Source organism: Vombatus ursinus, unplaced genomic scaffold, assembly GCF_900497805.2.
Source record: "Vombatus ursinus unplaced genomic scaffold, bare-nosed wombat genome assembly UNPS02014195.1, whole genome shotgun sequence".
Classification (NCBI taxonomy): Eukaryota; Metazoa; Chordata; class Mammalia; order Diprotodontia; family Vombatidae; genus Vombatus; species Vombatus ursinus.
In genome coordinates this window covers 20,807-34,608 of record NW_020953973.1, presented here as the reverse complement: position 1 = coordinate 34,608, position 13,802 = coordinate 20,807, and the positions used below count along the sequence as shown (strand labels likewise).

At 36.3% G+C, this 13,802-nt stretch overlaps 1 long non-coding RNA gene across 1 annotated transcript; it reads right to left on the bottom strand.

Annotated features, from left to right (window-relative positions):
• Positions 1 to 1,863: 1,863 nt before the first annotated feature.
• Positions 1,864 to 13,208, bottom strand: LOC114041847. The gene is made up of 4 exons (XR_003568950.1): positions 13,137 to 13,208; positions 11,622 to 11,744; positions 2,247 to 2,268; positions 1,864 to 1,942 (listed from the first exon to the last, which is right to left on the bottom strand). It is a non-coding gene; the product is annotated as an uncharacterized LOC114041847 (long non-coding RNA).
• Between the last annotated feature and the right edge of the window lie 594 nt (positions 13,209 to 13,802).

Here is a 13,802-nt window from a genome sequence, read left to right as displayed (position 1 = left end):
GTCCACAGCAGGAGATCATTCAGGCCTGGGGTTTCCCACTGACTGGTGGGATAACTTGTCTAATCAGCAGCCTTTTACCATCCATGACTAACTGTGTAAGTGCTTGGGATAGAATGCATTGTTTTATTATATTAAAAAAAGAAAAGAAAAAAGGACAAGTTAGTTAGATCCACCCCAATGCTAGCCAGCTGAGATCTAGAAGACGATACCAGACAGGCCTAGGCGTCTGCCCAGATGACCAGACTCCCCCACTCCTCACTGAGCTCCACTTCTCTGCCACACAGAGCTCTCCCTGATTCCCCCATCTTCTAAATTACTCAGCTACAGAGCCAAAGTATAAGGGCCACACTAACACTGACCTTAATCATTACACTGAAACTGCTCTCTCCAAAGTTACTAAACTCCTAGTTTCCACATCCAATGGCCTTTTCTCAGCCCTCATTCTCCTTAACCTTTGACCCTGTTGATCCCTCTCTCCCCCTTGATAATTTCTTCTCTCTAGGTTTTTGGGACACTGCTCCCTTCCAGTTTTCCTCCTCTGACCACTCCTTTTCTGACCTCTTTGATGGGTCTTTCTCCTCCGAATGCCTTAGTCCCCTTAGGTGCTCTTTAGGCTTCTATCCTAGGTCCTCTTCTCTTCTCCTACCATATTACTTCACTTGGTGAGCTCATCATCTCTCAGGGATTTAATTACCACCTCTATGCTGACTGTTCTCAAATCTACCTATCCTGCCCCAACTGCCCATTTCCAACTGCCTTACAGACATCTTAAACTGGATATCCAACAAACATCTTAAACTCAATATGTCTGAAACAAAAGTCACCATCTTTTCTACAACCTTCCCCACCCCTAATCCTACCTTCCATATTACTGTAGAGGGTAACACCATCGTCCCAGTCCATTAGGCTCCAAACCTAGGAATCATCCTGGATTCCTCTCTATCTCTCACCACTCATATGCAAGCTATTGCTAAGGTCTGGCAACATCATCTTTGCAAATGAGCCCCCTCTTCCCCTCTGACACTGCCACCATTCTAGTGCTGGCCCTCATCACCTCATGCCTTGATCACTGCCATAGCCTGCTGGTGAGTCTGCCTGCCCCAAGTCTCTCTCCACTCTAATCCTTTCTCCATTCTGCCACTAAAGTGATTTTCCTAAAATGAAGGTCCAATCATATCACTCCACATCTCCAACTCAAATACAAATACAACTCAAATCCAAAAGCAAATACAAAATGTGTTTCCTGGCATTCAAAACCCTTCATAACCTAGCCCCCTCCTACCTTTCCAGTCTTCTTACCCCTTACTGCCTGCCATGTTCTTTTCAATCCAGTGACAAAAGCCTTCTGGCTGTTCCTCAAGCAAGACACTCCATCCTTGGTTCCAGGCATTTTCTCTGGCTGTTCCCTATGCCTAGAATTTTCTCCCACCACTGTTTGAACTACTGACCTCCCTGGTTATCTTTAAATCCCAATTAAAACTATACCTTCTATTGGAAGCCTTCCCCAACTCCACTTAATTCTAGAGCTTTCCTTCTTTTGATTATTTCCTGCTTATCCTGCACAGAGCTTGCTATGTGTAAGTGTGTGTGTATGTGTGAATTCTGAAATACAAGCAAATTACACAAGAATTTGAAGAAGTTTTGAGAGCTTTGGTCTATGTAGCTGTATTATCTAATTCATTCGAACATGATTATAACGCAATATGTTTTACTATATACAACTCATCTGATAAAATCGGAAATTATTTACTTAGTCTATTTTGACACCGCGTCACAGTGCTTTGTTATATTGAAGTAAAATAAGCATCTCTTAGGTAAATTCGTGTGTCCATTAAACTTAGACCTAGAGGTCACCTACCTATAAAGAGCATTGTTCCTTCCTTGCTCCTGTATAGGATTAGATTCAGAGCAGCATCTCATTCTCTTAATGGGCAAGGATCAGCTAGATTAAATAACAAGAGCAAATAATTGAATTTAATAGCCAGAGTGAAACATTTTTTGATAAAATAACAAGATCAGATGAGTATAAATGTTTCTAATGGGAAGCAAAGATCTTGAGCATGTTCTAACAACAAGTTCTAAGAATTGGGTTCACATTTCTTTATATGCAATTGTATTGTTCCCCCTCTGCATGAATCAGGCAATTTAAGAGGGCTAGTTGTTATGTGAATTTCTTAAATACATCAACATAGCATTTTGCTAACTTACATCACAAGGCAGTTATAGGTAATAAACAAGTTTCTTACCTTTCTGGGACTTGAATCCAAGCTGAAGAAATGAAGACAAACACCAGAAGTTAATTGATGGTGGAGTCAATGTCAATTTAAAAGGTACTTTCAGCCTCAGTTTGTGTAACTAAATTGGTAAACAATAATAATAATAATAATAACCAGGAGAGCTCATTTTACAAGTCAGATTTTCATAGATTCTTTCAGCTTGTTGCTGGCGGTGTCTAAATTAAGTATCTGCTTTAAATGAAGACAGGAGCAGCAACGAGTAGGGAAAAAACACAAATTCTCTAGTGTAGAGGTTCCTAATTTGATGTTCTTCAGATAACCCTGTAATTAATAGGATTAGAACCATAAGGATGGAGATAATTTCCACCACATGACTTCTTTATTGGCAAAACAAAATTAAAGTGACTGTATTAAATCCTATTTGCCAGAGATTTTAACAGAAAGAGTTCTCTACAAGTGACCTGAAACAAAGAAGAAGATCTGTTATAAGAAGCTACTCTGAGAATTAGCCTATTACAGAATGCATAAAAGGAAAGTTTCCAGAGGATCAGACTAGGAGATGCTTTCAGAAACCAGACAGCTATGTGAGATATCTGAGCTCTAAAGGTATGATGAACTGATGAAATGGATAGGGAGAGTGGGTTACCCATCCCTTTCACTCCTCATGTACCACCGTTTTTTGTAAGGCCTACTTGACAAAAGGTACTGCCCCCCAACAGTTGTTGTCAATGTATCAGTCAGTCTGATTCATTGAGGAAATTATCTCTCAGTGAATCAGAGATGAAGAATGAATTGTTTTAAGTTGTCTTATTTTTTTTCTGGTGTAAACTGTACAGATATCTCTAGTTTTCATGCTCTTGGTATTCAAATACTATGATGGCTCTGTGTATTTATTTGATTCTCTTTCATTAATATGTGCTTTAGCAAGCACTTTAGTAAAACATAATATCCTTTCACTAAAAACAGATTTTTAAAGTAATAGGCATAGAATAGTATTACAAATTAAGTATCTTAGGTTCTTAGAATTTCTTTCATTACTATCTGATCTTTTTTTGGCTTTAAGGTATATTTGTAGTATTTTAACCTTTTTCCTTCCATTAATATTATTTTGTTTCATTGCTAGGGTTAAGCAATTTGGTAACTTGTGTTCTGTTTTAAGCTTTTTTATTTATTGTTGTTGTTCGGTTGTTTTCAGTTATGACTGATTTTCCATGACCTAATTTTTGGGTTTTCTTGGCAAAAACACTGGAGTGGTTTACTATTTCCTTCTCCAGCTCATTTTACAGATGAGGAAACTGAGGCAACCAGAGTTAAGTGACTTGCCCAGGCATAACTAGTAAATGTCTAAGGCCAGATTTGAATTCAGGAAGATGTCTTCCATATTTCACGTCCAGTGCTCTATCCACTGCACCACCTAGCTGCCCCTATCTATCTCCTTTATAAATATCATCTTAACTATGTCACTCTTATGGTATTTTTAGGTAAACTGCATTTTCATACTAAGTGTGACTTAAGTGACTTATACCTGACACCTGCTAGAGTTCACTTCTTTTCTATAGAACAGAACATTGCCCACATCCATACCCTTTCCTCTCACCCCTTCCCTACAACATACAATCCAGCTCTTTTTTCTTATACCTAGACCAGAGGTTTCATCATTCTTTCCTTGTCCAGTTCTTAGCCAATCTTGGTTGCAGACATTCCCCCTTCTGTCTCTTTCTCTACTTGGTTTAGAGCTAATAAAACATGTAGCCTCGTGTTTAAATAACTTAATCCAATTGGATCACAAGAGAGGTACTGATTTCTAATCTTCTTTCACCACTTTTCTCCTTTCAGGAATGCTAAAAGATTGATAGGAATTCACGGGCTGCCTGTCTCTTAAAATTAAGCAGTGAATAAAAGATCCTTTTCAATCTCCCTATCACATAATCTCAAATAGACTTTTATCTCTTTTCAATCTTGAATTTTGCCCTACCAAATAAACTTGATAATTGTTCTACAAGAAGACTTAAAGAGTGAAAAGAAAGATAATAGAAAATTGGGAATGAGAGAGAAAAAAATAGCAACAAGGGGTTTCTAGATGCTGGAAACTGGAAGATTGGTTCATTTTTAGACAGATGATAGTATTATGTGTCACAATAACAAAAAACCCTGTGTAATACACTGATTCTCTTCCAAGGATCTTGCACTGTTTTATATTTAGATGTTCCAAGACCACACAGTGAATCAGAATTAAAACCTAGGATAGAAGTTACCTTCTCTCCCATTTTAGTGTTTTTTAATTGAGAATTATCTCTGGGGCAAAAGGTGCTATGGCTCAATGATGTCAAACTCAAATAGAAACAGGGGCCACTAATTCATACCTAAGTATCCCTGGGGGGACATATATTGACTTAGTTTTAAAATGTAATGTTATCTATGTTTTATTGTGTTTTTCTTTGTTGTGTTTCATTTTAATCTGCTTCTGACAGCATTCAGGAGTGTTATGGGTCAGATGTAGCCCTTGGACCATGTTTTTGACACTTCTGGTGTAGTTGACATAGTATTGGACTTGGAAAGTCCTGGGTTTGAATCTTGTCTCAGAAACTAGTTGCATGATCCTACCTTAGCACCTTACAGGGTCCTTGTAAGAATCAAAAGAGCTAATATGTATAAAATAGTTTGCTATCTTAAAGTACTATATAAATGTCAGTCATTGTTTTTACTGGTAATATTCACCTCTCCCACTTACTGCTATGGGACCTTAAGTAGTCCATTAAGATCAGATGATCATAGATTTAGAATAAGAAGGAATTCTATGAACAATAAGACCTGTAGAAGTGGAAAGAGTGATATACTCAGAGTCATAAAGACTGAGGTTCATATCCTGCCTTAGTCACTGACTATGTAAATTTTGGCAGGGCACGTAACTCTTCTTTGTTTCAATTTCTTCATCTATAAAAAGAGAGGGATGACCTCTAAGGTTCTCATCATTAAGTCTATGATCCTATGGAAGCAAATTTTGCAAACAAGGAAACCAAGGCTCAGGCAGGTTAAATGACTGACAATATTAAGTGTCACCAGGCAGCTAGGTCATGCAATGGATAGAGTGCTGGGCCTGGAGTCAGGAAAGTAACTGAGTTCAAATCTGGCCTCAGACAGTACCTGTGTGGGCAAGTCACTTAACCTTGTTACCTCAGTTTCTTCACCCGTAAAATGAACTGGAGAAGGAAATGGCAAACCACTCCAATATCTTTGTCAAGAAAACCCCAAATAGGGTCACAAAGAGTCAGACATGACTGAAATGACTGAATAACAACAACATATTAAGTGTCACAGCTAGGATTCAAATTCAAGTCCTCTGACTCTAAATCCATTGTACCACACTGTCTCCCCCCATGCCATAGGGTAATTGTGAAGATCAGATAAGGTATTATACATAAAATTTGTAAGTTATAAAGTGCTACAAAAGTAAAGTTGTATTGTTATCATCCAGAGTGACTGAACAATTAATAAGCCTTCATTGTAGTGATAAATATTATTAGTAATAATATTGCTAGAATATGATAGATTACAAAGTAAATCTATCATAAATACAAAGTAAAAAAGCAGCAAAATTGGAAGAAAATGTGTGATATTTATTGAACTAAAAGGTCTGGAAATAGGAAATGGGGAGATAATCTAATAATCATCAGCTTCCCCAAACGACTAAACCAAAGAATGTATTTCAAGAAATCATGAAAGAAAATTGCTTAGAAGTATTGAAACCTGAGAGCAAAGAGTAGCTAGATAGACTCCACAGATCATCACGAGAAAGAAAGCTCAGATGTAACATACCAAGGAATATGATTGGCAAGATCCTGAGCTCCTAGGTCAAGGAAATAAAACTGCATGGCTAGAATGAAGTCATAAACCAAGTGATCTCTGTTATAATTGCATAGCGTGATGCATCACTTGTAAGAAAAGGAAGAAACTGGCAGAAGAAGCTATACTGAAAGGCAAAGGAAAATGGCTGCCATCCAAGAAACACTTACACTGAAAAGTTGAGTATAATGTTACTCAAATGGATCCTTGATCTAATTAATGTGGATATTCTGAACAATAATGCAGCTGTCTCTTTCTGTGTTCTACCATAAGTTCTCCACGAGGGGTCCACTTAATGCAGTAAGCACTTTTTTCACTTACACCTGACAACACCCACTATATGCCTCTTCCTTACCCTCTGAGTGATAACCATTTAAATTCTTCAAAAGTTGTAGTATTCCATAATTCATAGTCATATAGCAGGCAGCAGAAAATGAACTTTTAGCAGAATTGACAATTTCCAAGTATTCCTATTGCATGAACAATTTCTGAGTAAAGTCTTCAAAACACAAACAGCAAATGAAAGTAACTTAAGAAATGAAAATAATTTTGACCATGAAATGGTTAATTGGTTATTAAGTGCTTATATTCTGAAAGAAGGAAAAAGGATTATTGTCTCTTTAGAGTCTCATCATTTCTAAGAGTCAATGAGAGAGCAAAGAGGGATAAAAAGAGAGGGATGACCTCTAAGGTTCTCATCATTAAGTCTAGAGGGATAAAGAGGGCTTTGGCATTGGGGAAAAAAAGAGAATCTAACAACAAGCAATACTCTAAGGAAAAAAATGGGAAGGGAAGTAGAGAGAAATTTAGTATGTCATGTAAATGGGGCACCAAAAGACAATATATTCAAATGCAAAAGTGTGAGATGGAGATACATAAGGATCTCATGAACCTCACTCACATCTAGGCAGAAGAAGGTGGAACTGATTGTTTTTTTAAAGAGAGAACAAAAAACCTCATTTCTCAGATATATAGAGAACTGAGTCAAATTTATAAGAATACAAGTCATTCCCCAATCGATAAATGATCAAAGGATATGAACAAGCAGTTTTCAGATGAAGAAATCAAAGCTATCTTTAGTCATATGAAAAAAAGTGCTCTAAATAACTACTGATTAAAGAAATGCAAATTAAAATAACTCTGAGGTACCATCTTACACTTACTAGATTGCCTAATATATCAGAAAAGGAAAAGGAAAGTATAAATGTTAGAGAAAATGTGAAAAAATTGGGACACTATTGCAATTGTTGGTGGAATTGTGAACTGATCAAATCGATCTGGAGAACAATTTGGAACTATGCTCAAAGGGCAATCAAACTGTGCATAACCTTTGATCCAGCATTACCACTTCTAGCTCTGTATCCCAAAGAGATCATTAAAAAAAAAAAAAAAGGAAAAGACCCTATGTGTACAAAAATATTTATAGCAGCTCTTTATGTGGTAGCAAAGAATTGGAAATTGAGGGAATGTCCATCAATTGGGGAATGGCTGAACAAGTTGTGGTATATGAATGTAAAGGAATACTCTTATGCTTAAAGAAATGACAAGCAGGCAGATTTCAGAAAAACCTGGAAATACTTATATGAACTGATGCAAAGTGCAGTGAGAAAAACCAGGAGAACATTGTACACAGTAACAGCAACATTGTGCAATGATCGACTATGATTGACTTAGTTCTTCTCAGCAATACAATGATCCAAGACAATTCTAAAAGACTAATGATGAAAAATGCTTTCCACATCCAGAAAAAGAATTGATAGAATCTGAATGCAGATCAAAGAATATTATTTTTATTTTCTTAATTTTTTTGTAGTTTTTTGCTTTTGTTCTGTTTCTTCTTCTAAACATGACTAATATGGAAATATTTTACATGATTGCACATATATAACCTATGTCAAATTGTTTACCATCTGGGGTGGAGTGGGGGAAGTAAGAAAATTTGGATATCAAAACTTTATAAAATAAGTGTTAAAAATCATCTTTACATGTAATTGGAAAAAATTACTATTTTTATTTAAAAGAAAATAAATGAATAAAAGAGGGGTCATAGTAATAGAAATACAATTTTTTTTAATGGGGCACTTGGATGGAAGAGGAAATAGGAAGAAATGAGAGGAGGAGAGAAATAGGGAAAGATTGCAAAGCAAAACAATATTAAAGAAGTCTAAATATAGAAGAAGGAAAAAAGTAAGAGCTCAATACCTAGTAATTTGAGTTTGGTCTAGAGGAGGAAGGGGAGGGAGAGAGATGACTTGGATGAGATTTTCCTAGGCCATATAAACTACAGATGTTTAGTGCTAATTTAATTGTTTTTCTTTTTTTTTCTATAAAATAATTTATCAATGAATTATGAAGAGGGAAGAAACATTACAATAGAATTTGAAAGAGAGAAAAGCAAACAACTGTGAATGTGAATAAAATGAACTTGCCCATAGGATGATGGTGGATGGCAGATGGAGTCAAAAGCAAAACTCTATTTATATTTAAGAATCATATTTAAAATACAAAGATGTGTGTGTGTGGAGGGAAGGAGAGATGAGTTAAATCATACTTAGTCTTGGCCTGTGATCTCATTAGCGTAGGGAACTCATGGTGAAGAAACTCTGTCTACTGAGGAAGAGCATCAACTTCTCTATAACTTAGAGTCCTAGAAAGTTGCTGGGGCAGTGAGATATTAAATAATCAGATGTCTAAGATGTATGAAAGCAAAGCCTGAATCCAGGTATCCCTAAATCCAAGGCCAATCCTATATTGACTATGCCATGCTCCTTCAGATGTAAAGAATCATTCATTGGTGTTCAGTCCTTCAGTCATGTCCAATTCTTCATGACCCCATATGTAGTTTTCTTGGCAAAGATATTGGAGTGGTTTGTCATTTCCTTTTCCAGTGGATTAAGGCAAAAAGAGGTTAAGTGACTTGCCTAGGGTCACATAGCTAGTGAGTGTCTGAGATCCAATTTGAACTCAGGGCTTCCTGACTCCAGGCCCAGTGTTCTATCCACTAAGCCACCTACCTACCTCCACACAGAGTTAAAATGAGAGGTTACAGTCAAGTTTATCATGCCTCCACTGAATCTTGAGAAAAAAGAGTATCTAATATTTCAGATGAAGCTGCAGTAAAATATACATATATAAATATATATATATATATGTACAAAATATATAAGAATTGGACCAACTGTAGTGGGCTGTGTGCTGCTCCTTCTCTGCTGCCTCATACAGCCAACTCAAACCCTTTCCCAATTTCTGATCCCACTACCTCCAACCCTGAACCTCACTGGAGCCTAGTATCAATAAGTGACCCTAAGAACTTCTCCACCTTACTCTAGATCTAATTAAGAATGCCCCCTCCCATATGTGGCATGTTATCTATTCTTCACCAAGCCTATTTTTTAAGGTATAAAACTTCCCTACCAGAACCTCAACTTTGAGCATGTATTCTCCCTGACACAACTCCCTCTTCCTCATGCTGAGTGAGTTTCTTGTATCTTGTGGAAATTAACCTCTATCTGTCCATATTACCAGATAGAGTATGTGTTTATGCTTTTGTTTATGTGGCCCACTTTCCATACAACATGATAAAGCTCTTGTTTATACCAGCTTCCCAAGTACTAATTTCCTATAAATACCCTAATAAAGCCATAGTATCTAAATACTTAAATGAAAAACCTAGGGGAAGCTAGGTATCACAGTGGATAGAGCACCAGCCCTTAAGTCAGGAGGACCTGAATTCAAAACCAGCCTCAGACCAAACACTTGACACTTACTAACTGTGCAACCCTGGGCAAGTCACTTAACACCAATTGCCTAAAAAAAAAAAAAGAACAAAAACAAAAAAAACCCTATTGAATGGCAGGAAAACCTAGTTAAGAAAAAAGTAAGTGCTGGGTTATTCAATATGCCCTTTTAAGACTTAAACAAACCAAATGGTAAGATTAAAAAGAAAGAAATTAAGAATCTGAACAACAAAGGCAAAAAAAAACCCCAAATAAACAACAATTAAATATGCTAGATATCTAGCAATTACTGAATAGGAATCTTACTGAGAACCAAATAATACCTTTCAAAAATTCTCCTCCTCCTGGGACCTAAAAAAAACTCATTAATAAATGCATAGAGGCATAAAAATTAAATGAATTTACATGCCATAATGCAATAAAATTTGAATCAATGAGGGAAATATATACAAAAGCCTAAGATTTAAATCACAAAAAGAACCTTCTATCCATCTAGCTGGATTTATAAGCAAATTCTATCAAATACTTTTTTTAAAAAAGCAGATACCTTTTGCCACATAAATTGTTTTTAAAAAATCAAGAAATGCTTTCAATGATACAAATCTTTTCATGATACAGAACCAAGTGAGAGATAAAGCAGATTAAAAAAATACTATAGACCAATATCACTAATTAATTTTTATGTAAAATATGAAATAAAATGTTAACAATTAGGCTATTTCTCTATATTTGAAAAATCACTATAGCTAGGGTGAGTTATTGCAGGAATCCAAAGATAGTTCAATATTAGAAAAATTATAAAAATAATAAATAATATTAATAACAAAACAATAAAATCTATTATTATGATAATAGATTCGGAAATAAAATTTGTAAAACTACAACATTTACATTCAAAATCATTAAAAAGCATAGGAATTATGAAAAACCTTTCTTCAATATGCTCAAACTATCTAAAACAAAGAGTTAACATTGTTTGTCACAGGGAAACATTAGGAATTTTCCCAGTAAATAAAGGAATAAAGCAAAACTGCCTACTATTGCCAGTATTGTTTGATACAGTGTTAGAAATGCTAACCATGGTGGCAAGACAGGAAAAATAAATTGAGGGGGAAATTACAAGTAGAGAAGAGACAAAATCATCTCTGTTTGCATCTCTATTCTAGAATTTAAAAATCTGAGAATCAAAAGAAAAATTAATTGAGACCATAGTGTCCATAAAGTAGTAGAAGTTGATATAAAATAAATATATAAAATCACCAGTCTTTCTATATATTGTTAACAAAACTTAGGAGAAAGAAATAGAAACAGAAATTCCATATAAAAAACTACACACTGTATACCGTTTTACCTAGCAATACTATTATTAGGTCGTTTCCCAAGGGAATCAGGTAAAAAGGAAAAGAATTTATATGTTCCAAAATATTTATCAAGCCTCTGTTTGTGGTGGCAAAGAATTGGAAATTGAGGGGATGTCCATCAATTGGAGAATGGCTGAATAAATTGTAGTATATGATGGTGCCAAGCTCAGCTGACTGAATCTGATCTTGTCCGTATTCCCAGACCCATGAATTGCCCAAGTATGATGATAACATAATCATACCCAGCCTCTGACTACTTTGTAAATATTCCAAACTCTCCCCTCCAAAGATTCCTAAGTTTTCTCTATGGACTTTCCCTTTTTGTGGAAAATAACACACCACATGAAACTGAGACACCCCTAACCCCTCCAACCTGCAGTCTAGTCATTCCCTCTGCCTTAGGACCCTACATAAACCCTGTTCCCAGCCCCCACCTTGGGTACCTCAGAACTTGCTATGTAGCACTCCGAGCTGCAACTCACTGTCCCAGATGAAAAACCTCCATTTTGCTGTATTGGCTGTTTTATCTTTAATTCACATTGACAATGTGGATGGAATACAGTGTGCTGTAAGAAATGATAAACAGGTTGATTTCAGAAAAACAAGGAACGACTTGCTTAAAATAAAGATATCAATTATATATGTGAAGTCATGCAACACAAATTTCCATATTAGCCATGAACAACATATTTTTTTTAAATGTTAGTTGGTCAAGAAGCACCTTCTACATACACGTTTATATCTTTAGATTTCTTCCCCTTTACCATCTTATTGGAAAAATTTCTGCTTATATGTTTAAAATTTCACTCTCAAGATTTCCATTTCTCCTGGACTAACCTCTCCTCTAGACTTTTAGAATGCTAGAACTTACCTATCTTACTTCTAAACCCTTTAAAATATGCTCTCCCCAAATCAAGGTTATATGTCAGCCTATGTCTGGCTTTCCTCTTCTCTATCACAAATTGTAATATGGAGTGATCAATGATGCCCAAGATGTCAGACATTTCTACTCAAGAAACCAGTTTCTCTTTGTTCATCAGAATCACATCCAAGATATCTGTTCACTTTGTCATCTCCTCTACCTTTTCTAGGATAAAATTACCATAAGTCAAGCTAAACATTAAAATGTTTTATCTTCTTTTTATTGGTGTCTTAGAATCTATCCTTCCCTATTTCCTTTCTATCAAGTCATCACTCGCAACAGATATTAGAGAAAAGAAAAAGCAGCTGAATAAAACTAACTGAATCTGACATTATGCGACCACATCTGACAGTATGTACTATTCCATACCCATAGTCCCCCACCACTGCAATGAAGGCAAAGAGCTGCATTTTCTCAACTCTTCTCTGAAACAAAGCTTAATTATTATTATTACTCTGGGATTAGCAGAAAGAATATTTTAGGAGATGTCTTTGTAGTTACTGCTATATCACTACTATAGAATTCTTCCATGCCAGGTTTGTGATTCATTTTTCAAGTTCCTTGTCTAATTCTTCCAGGTGGTCTATAAGATGGCCCCACAGCAATGTCTCTCCCATTGTCCTCTTCATTGCTCCTCCCCCAAATGCTCTCCATGGTGCTTTTCTTTCCCAGTTCTTATATTTACTCACTTGAGCATATCTTCTTAATATTCCATCCTATAACCCTCTCCCTGTACTATCATCCAGTAGTTACCTTTTAAATAGGTGTTGGGAAACTACAAGACTTTCTGCTGGCTAGAATGCCGTGCAAATCTCAAGGCTTTTGGTGCTGGCAAACAAACATCAGGAAGAAAGAACTGAGGCCTCGGTACTTTACTTGGGCCTCTGTTCTTACAATATCTTCCTTTTATTCCAACCAAAGAAGAAATTAGAGCAAGATATATTTTATCAACTTCCACACAACTCTTATGATTTTTATGGGCTATAATCCCTGAAATAGGTTTGGAGAATACAGGTATCCATCCTCCAACTAGTACCTCCAGAGGCATGCCACTGGCCTCCATCCTTCCTGGGAGGTTACAGCTTCTTCTTTACCTGGTCAGTTTCCATTCTGCTGGTTTTGCTCATTATCACCACTCTCCCAGCTCCCCAACACTTGCCTTTCCATTCCACTTCTTGCTCTGAAAAATGCAATCAAATCAACAGTGACCAATGGACTGCTCTATTTTTCTACTCGACGTCTTTGTGACTCCCCAGAGCAAAGCTCCTTTCCCTGGCCACCACTCTATAATATGTTTTTTCTCTCCTATTAGAGGGCAAGCTACTTGAGGACAGGGACTGTCTCACTTTTTGTGCTTATGTGTCCAGAACTTTGAACAATGCTTGGCATATAGTGTTTAATAAATGTTTTTCACTCATTCATTCATACCATTCAGTCATAGTCATGACAATTTTATTCCCTAAATGTCTTAAAAAACCACCACAAAGCACATGACTTTCAGATCTACATCTCCAGTTCCAACCTTTCTTCAGTGCTCAAGACCCTCAACTCAAAGGACCCTTAGGACTTCTCCATTTAGATACATTTTCAGCTCCTTAACCTCACTACATCACACAATAAGTTTATTTTTATCCTTCCCAAAGCTGCTCCTCTGGAATTCACCATTTTAAAATCAGATGCACCTTTATTCACCCATTTCCTT